General features: G+C 44.1%; 1 non-coding gene across 1 annotated transcript; it reads right to left on the bottom strand.

Annotated features, from left to right (window-relative positions):
• Positions 1-1,675: 1,675 nt before the first annotated feature.
• Positions 1,676-1,747, bottom strand: TRNAT-CGU (transfer RNA threonine (anticodon CGU)). Its single transcript has one exon. It is a non-coding gene; the product is annotated as a tRNA-Thr (tRNA).
• Positions 1,748-15,685: the final 13,938 nt, after the last annotated feature.

Here is a 15,685-nt window from a genome sequence, read left to right as displayed (position 1 = left end):
GGTTACGTGGTTATTGTTTTTTATTTGACTGGCAAGTGGGAAAATAGGCCAACAAAGGGCCGATATTTCCACTCGTTAAAAATGAACTCCAGTCACTGGGGAACTTATAGAAGAAACAAAACAAAGTAAATAAGAAAAAATGGAAGCACATTAAGGAAGGAAAACTAGCGAAGGAATAGAGTATCACTTTACTCCAGCGAAGCCTGCTACACAAAACAGTCTAGAGATCAGTGCATCGGCGACACGCGAGTGTCCACTCCCAGCGAGCGTTACCAAAATCATGGTTAAGTTTTCTTTATCTGTATACAGATTGGTCCTCGGAAGCGTGGTTTTGCTAACGCAAAATAAAGCGACAGAATAAACGACACGCGAACTGAGAGCCAGACTGGTCGATTTTTTTATCACACACCGAACAATGCAGGAAAGAATCGCAGCAAAGGTGGCATTGCAGCACCAGGTGCTGCGCTCTCACGAAGATCAATCCTTTGAATAAAGGAGTGGCGTGTTGCACATTGTACGCAGTAATATTTTGTGTGTGTGTGTGTGTATCTTTCAGCTCTCTGTTTACTCGATCGCGTACGAATACAGCGTCAGAACAATACGTCACGAAGGTGCTCCGCAAAGAGAGTTTCCTTTCTTTCTCGTCGCATTCGGACTATAGTAAAAACGTATTTTTGTTTTTGTTTTTTCGTTTTCCTTTTACTCCGTGGTTTTCCAAGAATTTTGGCGGTTCATCGCTAGCGTACACATACATCACTGCCCGGTTCTTTTCCCGCGCACAAGAAAAAGACCGGGCAGCCCCAGCACTGTAGAGATCGGAGACCAAATGGAAGCGTCACAATTTTAGTTGAGGATGCGTCGCGCGGCTTTTCCATCATTGCGACACCGCAGTGTCAGAATCAACTGAAGTGCACGTCGAAACGTAAGGCGTGACAGCGAGATCTTTCACTGGGTTGATGCTCAAACTTCCAACGACCGTTGCAGAGTTCCTCAAGGAAGCATCGACCGCGGAGCGCAGGCTTCAGCAATCCTCCACCCAAATTTGCCGCCGAGCAATTCCGAGGCTGTGATGCCCTTTCCTCTACGATCTTCACGCCTTCCTGAATTAGTGTGCAGTCATCTTAGGATGTGGCAAGTAGCGCACAGTACACGACATAAAAAGAGAAGGAACGGACAGGACACGTGCTGCACTCGTAACTTGAAAAAAAAAACTCTCCTATATACATACACACCAGCGTAGCACCGAGAGATGAAGATCTGCTGCACTATTTAATCGAAAAACTAAACAATCATCCATGACTGAAAAGCCGTACTATCACCTATTTCGCTGGCCTTTCATAAACTACAATTCTCGTTCGTTTAGCGTAACAGATGTCTGCTACTTTTGAGCTCCAGTCAGTGTATTTTTGTATTGGTTGCAATTCACTTAGACGTGGTTCCCACGTAAACTGGTGCACTAAAATGTAGGATGGCCAATCGGTTTATATGGACTGACTACTTATGGTATAAACAAGAAGAAAGGGGGTTAACCGAGGGGCCTGATTTTCATTAGTCATATCATAAGATGCCAACAAAGAGAGACAACGAGGACAACACAGGAGAAATGACTTGTACTTACTAATTAAAATGAAGAAATTATAAATTATTGGAATTGAAAGTGAAGGCAAAAACAACTTGCCGCAGGTGGGGAACGATCCCACGTCTTCGCATTACGCATGCGACGCTCTACCAATTGAGCTACCACGGCGCCGTCTTCCCATCCACAAGAAGGTGCTCGAAAGCATCACATCCGGACAAGCTTTCAAACGAGTAAGTGGTATGCGGGCAGCGTTTTAAAGTACGAGCTTTCATTTCAGGCAACCTGAAATTTTTATTGCAACTGCATGCTTCAAAGAAATAGCTTGCAAGGAGATGAGGCTGTAACTCTGCAAAGTCGCCCAATAGTCAGCGGTTTCTTACTTCGTTTCTTCTGCTGGCCGCATTGGGCATGTTATTTTCCGGCTCAACTTGCGAGCCATAGATATTCTAATGCTGCCATTAAAAAAAAAAAGAAATGCCCGACGATTACGGTACTCCCTAATGCGAAATTTGAGCACATCTTTATACGTGTTTTCATTTCGCCATATATTTAGGCAAAGAACTTGAGACCGCAATCAGCGCACCGACTGGCAGTTGGCGAGTGCCATCAGCGGCTTCGCAGAGGGAGGGGCAGAATGGAAACGCTAGCCTGATGAGCAGCATCGGAGCCAGCTGTGGAATAGCACGACGACGAATGAATGCACGAATTCTTTTTATTAGGCAAGGGAGGACCGAAGGTCGTTAGTGGGGGAGGAGGGACATGACTACGATGAAGGCGCGAGCAGTGGCCAGAGCGCGTTCGCGCGGTTATGTCGACGACGAATAGGAACGTATTCGATGTCATATCTAATTTTGTAAGTGAAAACAAAGAGACTAGCCTGTTAATTCCATTGTTTCTCTTTCACAATGTGAACACGGAAATATTAACTTCAAATTTTAATATAGTACAGCCTGAAAATTTATAATAACGATCAGTGTTTATTTAATATTATTTCTAAATTACAAATTCTATGTAAGTAGTCTTCCCTTCTTGCCTGCCGCCGCCCGACTCTTGGCCGATCCCCCGTAGTGGTTTGAGCCACATCCGTAGGCACCAAACCAAACCAAGCAGACGCCGGCTCTGATGCTCAACCCAGGAACCGTCGTCTAAGATCTGCGCTCTAAAAAATAAATGTGAGTACTGATGTTCTATGTGCCAAAACGAAGATCGGGTTATGAGACACGCTTTGGTGGGCTACTCCGAATTAATTTTGACCAGCTGGGGTTCTTTAACGTGCAGCAGCAAATATACGGGTTTTCTTGCGTCTCGCTCCTATAGAAATGCCGCGCCCACGGCCAGGATTCTATCCCGCGACCTAGTGCTTTGCAGCGCAGTGACAAGGTTCCTAAACCGCTATGCCAGGTAAAGCTGCCATTTGAACACTATTATTGGTTTTGCTACCATGGGCCTAAGCATTGCGTGTCTGCATATGATGAAATGCCAATGTGGTATTGTCCCCGGAGACCTTGATCCAGCTGAGCAATGCAAAAAAAGGATACATGATAAAGCGCGGCACCTAAGGCAGACAGCTGGGCTAGTTGGAATTTAGAGAAATACATGTTCCAGCGCGTAAGCAAATTCAAAAGAGGTGCAGACACAAAAGGATGGCAGAAAAGCTAAAGCGCTGGACCTTTCCAGTCGTCCTTTTCTCTCTGCACCTCTTTTTAATGTTTATTTTTTTATTTAGTTTTCTTGCACGCTGCAACATGTCTTTGTTATATGTTATAGCCCTGACACAAGGCAACCCCAACGATCTTTGAACTAGGGGAGTTCTATCGGAAGTACGTTCCCACGAGGTGACACTCAACGAAGGAGTATTTACGTCCTTTCTGATGCAGGTCCCTTGCCGAAAGGGAGATATGCGAACTACTTTATGGGCGTTAGAGGCGTAGCCACGTTCGCAGCCCATCAAGAACAGAAAAGCTTTTCCAAACATTTCGTACGTCCCACATTTATTACATTCAAAACTTTTTCTGACAGTTAGCAGACGCCTAACTTGTGGCGCTCGCGCAGTGACTTTTTATCGCAGCCGAACTTCGTCGCGTCACCGTACTCGTCTCTGGCAGCTTCGATCGCAATGTTTTTCCGGCCATCCAGTTTCGTCGGTGCAGCGCACAGTGAAGCATAAAATATGAGCAGTGTACCGCGCGGTACACGCCAGAGGGTGCTCTTGGCGACGGCATCGTTAACCATTGAACGCGCAGCTCTACCATAACTAACCCGCCGCGGTTTCTCAGTGGCTATGGTGTTAGGCTGCTGAGCACGAGGTCGCGGGATCGAATCCCGGCCACGGCGGCCGCATTTCGATGGGGGCGAAATGCGAAAAAACCCATGTACTTAGATTTAGGTGCACGTTAAAGAACACCAGGCGGTCGAAATTTCCGGAGTCCTCCACTACGGCGTGCCTCATAATCAGAAAGTGGTTTTGGCACGTAAAACCCCATAATTTAATTTTTTACCATAACTATACGGCAGAGCTTAACCATAGCGGCCGGTCTGAAGCGCGTGCCTGGTCAGACGCTTGACGCGTGTTCCAGACCAGCCGCGCTCCAGCGCTGTACAGCAAAGTGCTCACTCATTGCCGATTGCTGTTGAGGAGGAGGAGGAATAAAGTTTATTTGTGCACAGCAGATTTGAGACCTAGGCCTAACAAATTTTAATTTCGCTACTGACAAAAAAGAAAAAGAACCCCACAATGATAATGCCGTATATTCGGATTTGCAATGCAGCGGAAGGTCTCTTAAGCATCATGATTTTTTTCCTTTTTAGGCTGTGTGCTTTCTTCTTTTTTTTTTTTTTGCGTTGAGCAGGTGCTCAATTTCTTACCGTTCTGTCAGTTTCTATTAACAGAACGCCTTCAGCCTTGCTGCGGCGCTTTCTAATATATATATACATATATATATATATATATATATATATATATATATATATATATATATATATATATATATATATATATATATATATATATATATATGAGAGCCTCTAACCCTACATCTAGAATAGAACTGGCAGAACTTTCCAAGTTAATCAACAAGCGTAAGACAGCTGACACAAGGAAGTATAATATGGATAGAATTGAACATGTTTTCAGGAATGGAGGAAGCCTAACAGCAGTGAAGAAGAAACTAGGAATAGGCAATAATCAGATGTATGCGTTAAGAGACAAAACCGGCAATATCATTACTAATATGGATGAGATAGTTCAAGAAGCTGAAGAGTTCTCTAGAGATTTATACAGTACCAGTGGCACCCACGACGATAATGGAAGAGAGAATGGTCTAGAGGAATTCGAAATCCCACAAGTAACGCCGGAAGAAGCAAAGAAAACCTTGGGAGTTATGCAAAGGGGGAAAGCAGCTGGGGAGGATCAGGTAACAGCAGATTTTTTGAAGGATGGTGGGAGATTGTTCTAGAAAAACTGGCCACCCTGTATACGCAATGCCTCATGACCTAGAGCGTACCGGAATCTTGGAATAACGCTAACATAATCCTAATCCATAAGAAAGGGGACGCCAAAGACTTGAAGAATTATAGACCAATCAGCTCTTACTCCGTTGCCTACAAAGTATTCACTAAGGTAATCGCAAATAGAATCAGGAATACCTTAGATTTCTGTCAACCAAAGGACCAGGCAGGATTCCGTAAAGGCTACTCAACAATAGACCATATTCACACTATCAATCAGGTGATAGAGAAATGTGCGGAATATAACCAACAGCCTTCATTGATTACGAAAAAGCATTTGATTCAGTCGAAACCTCAGCAGTCATGAAGGCACTACGGAATCAGGGTGTAGATGAGCCATATGTAAAGATACTGGAAGATATCTATAGCGGTTCCACAGCCACCGTAATCCTCCACAAAGAAAGCAACAAAATCCCAATAAAGAAAGGCATCAGACAGGGAGATACGATATCTCCAATGCTATTCACAGCATGTTTACAGGAGGTATTCAGAGACCTGGAGTGGGAAGAATTGGGGATAAATGTTGATGGAGAATACCTTAGCAACTTGCGATTCGCTGATGATATTGCCTTGCTTAGTAACTCAGGAGACCAATTGCAATGCATGCTCACTGACCTGGAGAGGCAAAGCAGAAGGGTGGGTCTGAAAATTAATCTACAGAAAACTAAAGTAATGTTTAACAGTCTCGGAAGAGAACAGCAGTTTACGACAGGTAGTGGGGCACTGGAAGTGGTAAGGGAATACATCTACTTAGGGCAGTTAGTGTCCGCGGATCCGGATCATGAGACTGAAATAACTAGAAGAATAAGAATGGGCTGGGGTGCGTTTGGCACGCATTCTCAGATCATGAACAGCAGGTTGCCATTATCCCTCAAGAGAAAAGTGTATAACAGCTGTGTCTTACCAGTACTCACGTACGGGGCAGAAACCTGGAGGCTTACGAAAAGGGTTCTACTTAAATTAAGGACGACGCAACGAGCTACGGAAAGAAGAATGATGGGTGTAACGTTAAGGGATAAGAAAAGAGCAGATTGGGTGAGGGAACAAACGCGAGTTAATGACATCTTAGAGGAAATCAAGAAAAAGAAATGGGCATGGGCAGGACATGTAATGAGGAGGGAAGATAACCGATGGTCATGAAGGGTTACGGACTGGATTCCAAGAAAAGGGAAGCGTAGGAGGGGGCCGCACAAGGTTAGGTGGGCGGTTGAGATAAAGAAGATTGCAGGGACAACATGGCCACAATTAGTACAAGACAGGGGTAGTTGGAGAAGTATGGGAGAGGCCCTTGCCCTGCAGTGGGCGCATATATATATATATATATATATATATATATATATATATATGTGTGTGTGTGTGTGTGTGTGTGTGTGTGTGTGTGTGTGTGTGTGTGTGTGTGTGTGTGTGTGTGTGTGTGTGTGTGTGTGTGTGTGTGTGTAAAGGAGACCACGCGGTACCGTGTGTCACTGGCGAAAATCCTTTTCATGATTGGCAATGTAGCTCAGCTCATTGGGCTTTAGTTCGTCCGTCAGTCAGGAATAGTCGCCGGCATATTCTTCTAAAAAAATTAAATAGAACAGCAAAAGATTCAAAAGAAGATGCAAAATCGAGCAATTCCGTGGGAAATTCTGCAAGCAGATAAATTTGCGCTGAGTGACACTTTGAATTTTGGAACCTTCTTCCTGACATCAGAATTTTCACAAGTTCACTGGCTAGTGGGGTGCTTATGTGCGTACGTATGAGACTCGCACTCTGAAAAGGTCGTACAAAATGAAAAGAGACGTCTAGAAGTTCAAAGGTGGCTCAAGGCGACGTCATGACAACATCACACAGGTTGCTGCAACACCTGAACTTTATAAGTTTCCGTAGTGAGAAAGGAAACTTTGAAAAGCAATTACCCGATGAGGAAACCTCCTTATCTATTGCCCCTTTCTCTTTTTTTATCATTGTATCTAAGGAGATACCGGCGCGTTGTATATAGGTTTGGGATACCTTTCTGTGAAATCCCCTCTGATTAGGTCCTCCGGAGAGAGAGAGAGAGAGAGAGAAAGGGATGAACTTTATTGTTAAAATGGCTTGTTGTCTAAGCCATCGTCAATGGCAACACATTGTGTGTTGCTGGAGAAATGCCCTGGAAAAAACAGCACGAGATGCACACAAACGTGAGTTCTCGCGAATGCTTCAAAAGTCGGGACGCACAAACTACAAGATTACAAGCCAGGCTCAATGTAGACCATGCAAAAAAAAGTGAAAAAGAAAGAAAGAAAGAAATATGGTAGGTATCTATTAACACCTCTTCTTCGCGTACCTTTTTACGGCTGTTTGACCGAACGTTGCGCAGTCGTAATCTTCGCGGACAAGAGGACTCTCACATTGCTCAAGCGCTACATATTACAGACGAAAGGACCAACGAAAGAACGAATGATGGCGTATTTCCTCACCGTCCCAGAGTCGCCTCTGGCATCGCCTTGTCGAGCCTGTATCTTCTACTTCGTCGGTGATTCGCGCTGGAGAGACGACCGGTAAGACTGCGCCGTCCTGGAGTCCTGCCAAGCTGTGAAGAGTTTCGCTTCGAGGTTTTCGTTCCGCTGATTTTGACCATCGTGAGTACGACGGCCAAGCATGGACGCGTGGATAAAAAAAAAAAAAAGGGAAATGGTGTACCTCACAAGCGGTAGCACCCGCGTGGCACAAGCACTCTAAAAGCGACCCTCGCAAGTCGTTAGCCGCGGGGTCGAAGACCCGTCAAGAGACGTAAAAGTCGCATAGCCAGTCCTCTGACGTTTGCGCAACGAAAGCGTTGTCGTAACTAACCGGATTTCAACGGCTAGTTTGTTCACTAAGTGTTGTCTCCTTTCTTATTTAAATCAATGCTTGGAAATTGGTTTCTACGGCCCGCTGATTAAATACAACCGCTCGCTCGGGTAACCCTGACGTCGTAGTTCAGCGAACCTATCACGCCCCTTATGACAAAGCTTGAGCTCGGACACTCCTGTCAAAACACATGGGAAAGAAGAAATCGTTTTTCCTCGCCAACTACCGAATCAATTTTGACGAGGTTGATTGCATTGAAACGATAAAGTTAACATATCTTGTATCTGTAGTATCGCATTTTCAATTTATGCCATTATTGTTTATCGAAAGAAATTCTGGAAATATCAAATTTTCAAAAAAAACTCAATTTTCGAGGTTACGACTCTGTAACTCAGCAATAAATAAATTATATTATTGTAAACATCATCTAATCATACAGTAATTCGGACGAAATGTATAAATTGCACAACACTATGAAATGTATCACTAATATATGGGTAGAACGTTTTCAGAACCCTCGCAAACATTTCAGTAATATGACGTAAGCTGTAAATTCATATATCACATTTGTCAGCTTAACATGCTCTAGACATGCAGTGTATATATTACTGCAATAACTGTTTTTAGAGCACCATTACAAATTTGTAAGCTTCATATGCGTCTATATTTCAGTAAGTTACTGATTTTCAACACTTTAGCAAACAAAACATGTGAGGGCTTACATCAAAATTATACATCCTAAAGTTGCTAGAATCAATCTTTGTTTCTCTCATATGCAACAAACTTTATTGAGTATGGTTCATCAGTTGTCTCACAAAAGCACTTCTTCGTTTTACGTGCATGTGAAAAGGCAAACTGCAGTTCGTCCAGAGCTAAAGCTTCCTCTTAAACACAGACCTAACCAGTAGATATGCACGTCGGTTCAGCTGAGCGATAGGCCTACTAGAACACACTGACCGGTAAGAGTGGTTGCTCTGCAGGCTGATTACTAGAGAGCTGCTGGGAATTAGCATTTTATATACTTTTGACGAGGGATTAAGGTAAGTCATTGACCTCGGTCTTCAGCAGTAGTCGAAAGGAAGGAAACCTATTTTCACTGGCACAGCGATGCAACGGGTAAAGGGCTCATCTCATAGCGAAGCCGAGGGCCAGGGTACGAGCACAAAAAAAGGGAGAGGGAATATGAATTTGGGAAGGTAGGGACGTTGGCCGGGAAAACCTCCGATCGGTTACCCTATACTGAAAGGGCAAAACGTGAGGTCTCCGCTGCCCCTAGCAGCTCTTTGGCCCAATAATGTCATTTATAACCACTTGTGTGAATCGGAGGGTGAAGTAGAAATATGTTCTAATGCGACTTAAGTAACAGCAGCTGAAATAGGCGTTGCTTAGTGACGAAACGAGCAGCTGGTCTACTCGGCAGTTAATCCCCTTTAAGAGAAAGAGGGCGAAATTGGAGTTCAGAGAGAGGGAAGATAGCCGGAATAAATGGCGGGTTGACTGCCCTGCATGGGGCGACTCAGAAAGGGTAGAAAAGTTTGGGAGAAAGCAAACGGAGATGTGTAAAAATAAATTGTCCCATGTGGCGAATCACCTGGCAACAATCACGGTCTATTCTTTGTCATCGCAATGACCAGTAGTCATGATAGTGAAGTTCATAAGTGCAAATACTTCTTTATGAGTGCCCTTGCTTGCTTCAGTGCGCTGAGTGCTCATCACAACATATGGAATCCTTGAGAACTGCCCCCTCTCGAAATGGAGACTATACTTGGACTCTGGTCACAGCAGATACCAACCCGTGTGGCTTTAAACAGTCTACTCTGTTTATTTCATCATCCTCTAAGATGCAGCGCAGACAAACAGATACAAAAATAATAATAAATGGGAATAATATAGAAGAATAAAAGCAGCACAGCCGAATGATCTCGCACCAACTGAGTTTAACTAAAGTAACAAAGGTATAATGTTTAATCAGGTACAAAGGCACGCCGTCGCGCGGCCATCATGTGCACTTTTCAACAAACAAACACAAAAAAAATATAGGAATTCGAGTCTACGTATCAAACGCCCTTGTCCTTGATTCCTTCAAACAGTTCGTGTTCGTGTGAAATGACGAACGCCAAACTTATGTACGGTCATTCCAGGGACTGTGATCAGGCCATTCGATTGAGTATAGACAGCAATGTTTCCCTGAATTGTCGTTGGCTGCACAATGAAATTGTTTACCGCATGATGGTGTGCCGGTCTGCGTATATTTATAATAATAATAATAATAATATAATGATTTATTTCCATCACCATTACATTGATGGAGGGGATGGGAATAAAAGCGATTGACGCTTGACTAAGTTCCCACCCCCCGTACAGCAGGTGAGCAGTGGCATGCGACGGCACCTCTGTCACGACAGCAAATACTAAGTCAAACAAAGCATTAGTATAAAAATAAGTATGCAAAATACACTATCACCTGCGTGTGTGAAGAAAATATAAACCGATTGAAAAGAAATACAAGTACAGCAACTGAGAACAAAAACGCTTACGAAACAGCGAAAGAACAGCAACCAAAAATGCTCTTATAACACAATTAGACCCAATTAGACACAAAAACGTTCACAGATGTCTAAATGTTGGACAATCAAAGGGACGCGTTAATGAGAAAGTAGTTGCGAAGGTTAGAGCAGCTAATACTTCCTAAGTCTATATTTCCATCAATTAATTTGTTAAGTAAGGATGGAAGTTGAAATGCTACCATTTGGCGCCCATAGTTTGTTCTTACTTTTGGTAATACCCAGTGTGGTTTATGCCGGCGTGGATATGTGCAATGAAATAATTCAATCGGGGCAAAGTCAGATATATTACTTATGCATCTTCTTTGTTCTAGTTTGTAGGTGCGTAGTAGTCTATAAGCATAGAGGCTGAAAACGTTAATGATCTTGTTCTTGAAAAATAAGTTTTTTGTTGAGTGTCTTCTTGGCAGCTTATGAACTAATCTAATTTAGCGGCGTTTACTCGTATTACATTTAGTTGCGTCGGATAATCGCGTCCCCTTTATTGTCCCCTGTTTTATAGTGTCTATGTTAGTTTTTTTTATAACAATGACTGTAGTTATCAATTTGTGCATGTACGTATCGCGCGCATATTGATTGTTATGCGATAAGTTGCGCTTCAAGCTTTCTTTTCTTTTTCGAAAACGTAAATGACAAAGCGTGCACAAGGTGGTACGTGTGTGGACATGTTTTTCATTTCGGTCAATGTCATTTGGAAGCGATTAGGAGATCAACTGAGAGATTGCTCTTCTAGAATGATACATAGAGCCAGTCAGTACTCTTGAGAGTAGCTATATCGGCTTGTTGGTATGTCATCTACTTTGTTTTAGCGCAGGCGGAACAAAGGAGACGCACAGAGAGGTACATTAGAGCTGTGGCACAATAACGTTGTGTGTTCTTTAATGTGCACTTATGTGTGTGCCCGTCGTTCTGGTGGCGCTACAACAAAGTAGAAGATGCTAATAAGTACATTAATTCACCACTCTCACAGCAGATAGACAAACAGTTTCTCGTCAAGCCGACCGCACCTATCATAAATCTGCTTCTACAAACTCAAGCGCTTCTTACAACCTGCCAGCTGCCTGACACTTCCCAAAGGCAAAAAGCAAACAAAACCGGGAACGAAAACGAACCTGCGCACGTTCTTCCAACAACCGACTTTCCGTTCAAGTACTATACAACACGCGGCATAGTCGATAACTACGTCAAACGGTTGATGCAGTACGTGCCAGATCGGGTAGCGACCACAGGAACAACATTACGGGGAAAAAGAACAGACCTCGTAGGCTCTGTAGTGTGCCATTAGTTTCCATTCAACAAGGGTATACGCGTAAAGCAAGTTTACCCATGTCAAATAGGACACGACACAATAGGGTGTGCTTGTTTCAAGCGTGAACCAACACGCATGACGCATGCTTCTGCGGAGCCGCGAACTCATCTTGTAACAAATTGATTTTTTCTCCTGCTATTGATGCTATACTGTACTTTCTTTACGGTCTAGTGCTTTCGCAAAAGACCATTGTAGGAACATTAGGCCACAGTGGGTAAGATTTTCTTTACGCTCACCAAATTTATAGGCGCGAAACTGTTTGCCTTACAAGAACGGAGCGCGGCTACACTGAGTTCTTGTTTTTGTTACACTTTCTGGAGAACATCTCCGTCGTCTTTTCACAAGCAAGCCCGTACCACTTGTGGTACGGATACTTGTATATTCGAATACTTGGATATATTCTTGGAATACTTGGTATATTCGAATACTTGGATATTCGAATACTTGTGCCAACTTTATATCTTGCAACGATGACGACCCAGCGTGCAGTATGGGCAAATTGTTACGCACTGATCTAAAGATAAACAACAGGAGCACTGGCGCCTTATGCTGTGAATGCTGACATTTGCCATTATGAAGCAGCTTTATACTCGGTGACTAATAATAGATAGGCCTAATGCACATTGAAGGTGTCTAGCTTGGTTTCTGTTGTATGATTCCTTTAATTAGTTTCCCGTCACAAGAGCACGCAGGCGCGCATTCATTCTTTTGTACCATCCAAGGGGAATGCCGTCACCGTCTGGCTGAAAAAAATGATAGCGAAGCTAGCCCGGTCATATGAACTCTCAAGTTCAGTTTCTACGTTTGTGATTGTACAACAATATACGTACTCATAAAAACGGCGGCATCGCTAAGCGAGTCCTACAGTTGTGAGCTCATTTGCTGCGAGAGAAGCATTCTCCGGCATTTCTTGTGGCTCGTGTGCTTTCCAATAAACATTGCGCTCGGACACTACGGAAGAATGGCCGATAAACCAGCTGTTAGAGGGTCGTTAGTTTGGGGATGGAGGACCGAAGAGATCTGTTATTTGAAAGTAAGAGTATAGAAAAATAAAGCATTTCAAATATTATTACATTATAAATATAAAGTATATTATGTTTTAAAAAAAGCTTTGTTTCAGAACAAGCCCAGCCGCATGAACTGTCAAATTCAGTTTCTATGTCTATAATTGTACAATAAATAATTAATAGCAAGCTGAAAGAAAAGGCAATAAAGGTAACGTTCTACCAGTTGCCTCGCATTTCTAACTTTTGGTTGCATGGTTCATGCACTTTCTGTAGTGTGTGTGGCCCGTCTGTCATATATTTCAACTTTCTTTTTTTATGTGACAGGGAGTAGCCGGTCCCATCGCGGTAGCTTACTGACTATGACGTTGCACTGTTAAGCTTGAGGTAGGTGGTTCGATCCCAGCTGCGGCGGTCGCTTTTCGATAGGGGCGAAATGCAAAAACGCCCGCGTACTTAGAATTAGGCACACTTTAAATAACTTCAAGTGGCGCAAATTAATTCGGGGTCCCCCACTATCGCATGCCTCATAATCAGATTGTGGTTTCGCTGAGTAAAAACTAATACTTTAGTTTAATTAAGGAGTACCCGGAACCTTCTGCTGGCGCCCATGTATTCTTACATAAAGCCACGACATGATAGCATATGTCTCCTCAGAGCGCACGTCGGTGCACTCTGAGGAGACACTCTGACGAGACACTCTGAAAAGGCCGTCTGCTGCAAGTATTGGTCACCTGGACTGCTTGCTGGACGCGAACGCTCTCACACGGGCTGTCCGCCACTTCCCTTTGGCTCAGAGCTACTTTTTTCTCTTTCCTTTCGCTCACCAGCGACTTCTGAGCCGTCGTCAAGCCAGTAGTGTACCTTAACCCAGCGTATCGCTAGTCAATCACTGCGCAGAGAACACCGTGAAAGAAGTGGCGCACCGGTAGGGAAGCACTAGCTAATAATCCATGCGTAATAAAAAATTTTATAGGTGTTGGCCGGACAATGCCGCCCGAGTCCAAGGACTTCGAGCCGCCACTTGATTCCACCACAACAAAAACTGCCGGACCATTCTTTAACAAAGTTTCTTCTTCTTCTTCTGGGACTTCGTCAGAAAGCGTGATGACATATTGTAAGCCTCTCTTCACCTTCAAACAATTACAGGAGGTGTCCACGACAACCGGATCTACCAGGCCACGGCAACCCCACGCCAGGTGCAGTGGGTTTGTTCAGCGCATGGTGCATAAGTGCGCATCTTTAACTACGGCAAGTGACATAAGTATTCCATCTGCAGCCGATACCGGGTCATCTCACTTCAGTAATTTATTTGATTTACTGGTACTGTATGAATGAGCGGGACAGCAACAAGGACGCGGCGTTTTTATTCATAAGAACTTTTTATCGAAGTGCGACATGCTGCAATCTTTTTGGGACACCCAAACGACTTCTCAGTGCATAGTTAACTACAACGCTTCGTTAAAATCGGGACAATCCGTGCAAGTTCGGTGGCCCGAATTGCAGTTCAGAACGAAGCATTTCTTGCCCATGAATAGTCGTGCTGAATCAGACTCTGAATATGGCTCTGGATCTGGATCGCTGGTTTGCCGAAACAACAATCAGCGTACCACAGTTACCAGGTGCATAGGCGGCGAGAATCGCCCACAGGATCGGTCTGAGTCATGACTGAAGCTTGCGTAGCTAACACTGCGGTACCGAACTTTGACGGAATAATCCAGGGGAAAAAAGCAGTATGTGCATGGCGCCAACCACAACGGAGACGGCGAGAAGCTACCGCTCACGCACTGAGATGTTCTGTGGCATCGTAAAGAAACTGGCGAAAAAGCCGAACCCACCACTTTGATGCGGTCACACGGCGCCTCCCGACATCGCAACGGAGCACATTGACGCCGGTGCGACTTCGGAGACCGCGGTTCGCGCTGCATGGTGCAGAGGCTGACCCCGACGAGAGCAGGAGCGCTGCCGCATGTAGACCCGCGTGCCCATGTTAAGGGCATAGAAGGACGACTGGAAAGCGGTGAATTGGGGATTGATTTGGTCATGCATGCGCAATGTACAAATGGTGCAACAGAAGGTGCCCGGACTGATGTATGCGGACGACACAGTGCTACTAGCGGACAATACAAGAGTGTTCCGGACAATTGGGAATATGTGTGGCAACTAAGCGACGAATCTGGGCCTTAAGTTTAGCCCAGAAATCGTGAGTGACGATCTTCAATGAAGAGTGTCAGTTCAACAGCAAGTCATACCCATAGTCGAACAATATAAGTACCTCGGCGTACACATAGACGAAGGAAGGACTTACTCTAGCACCCACCAATATAATCTGAAAATAAAGGAGAAGCGGAATGCAGCAATCGCGAAACATAGAGTACTTTGGGGCCACGATAAATATGAGGTGGTGCGTGGAATCTGGAAAGAAGTAATGGTGCCAGCACTGACGTTAGCGAATGCCATTCTGTACTTAAAATCGAATATCGTGCAAGGACTGAAAGTTTACGAAAAATCGATAGGCCGTTTGGCTTTGGAAGCCCACGGCAAAACCACAAATGACGCGTAATGCAGGGTGACATGGGTTGGGCCTCGTTTGAAGTCAGAGAAGCGCAGAGCAAAATCAGTCTTGAAGAAAGAGTCAGGAACATGGATCAAAATAAATTAATGGCTAAAATACACAAGTATATGTACCTGAACAGCGTGGACACAGAATGGAAAAAGAGATCACGCTAGTTGGCAACCAAGTACAGGGTAACTGAAAGTGTAAATAGACAACCAGGAGTCATCTGAAAGAAATTGAGAGAAACAGAGACAGTGAATTGGATGCAAAAAATGTAAACAAAAAGGACCATGGATATTTACAAAAATATGAAGAAAGAAACCAGAAGGGAAAATCCGGACGAGACACGAA

The sequence above is a fragment of the Dermacentor andersoni genome, chromosome 5 (assembly GCF_023375885.2).
Source record: "Dermacentor andersoni chromosome 5, qqDerAnde1_hic_scaffold, whole genome shotgun sequence".
Lineage (NCBI taxonomy): Eukaryota > Metazoa > Arthropoda > Arachnida > Ixodida > Ixodidae > Dermacentor > Dermacentor andersoni.
The sequence above is the reverse complement of the archived record's forward strand: the minus strand, read 5'-3'. Positions and strand labels throughout refer to the sequence as shown.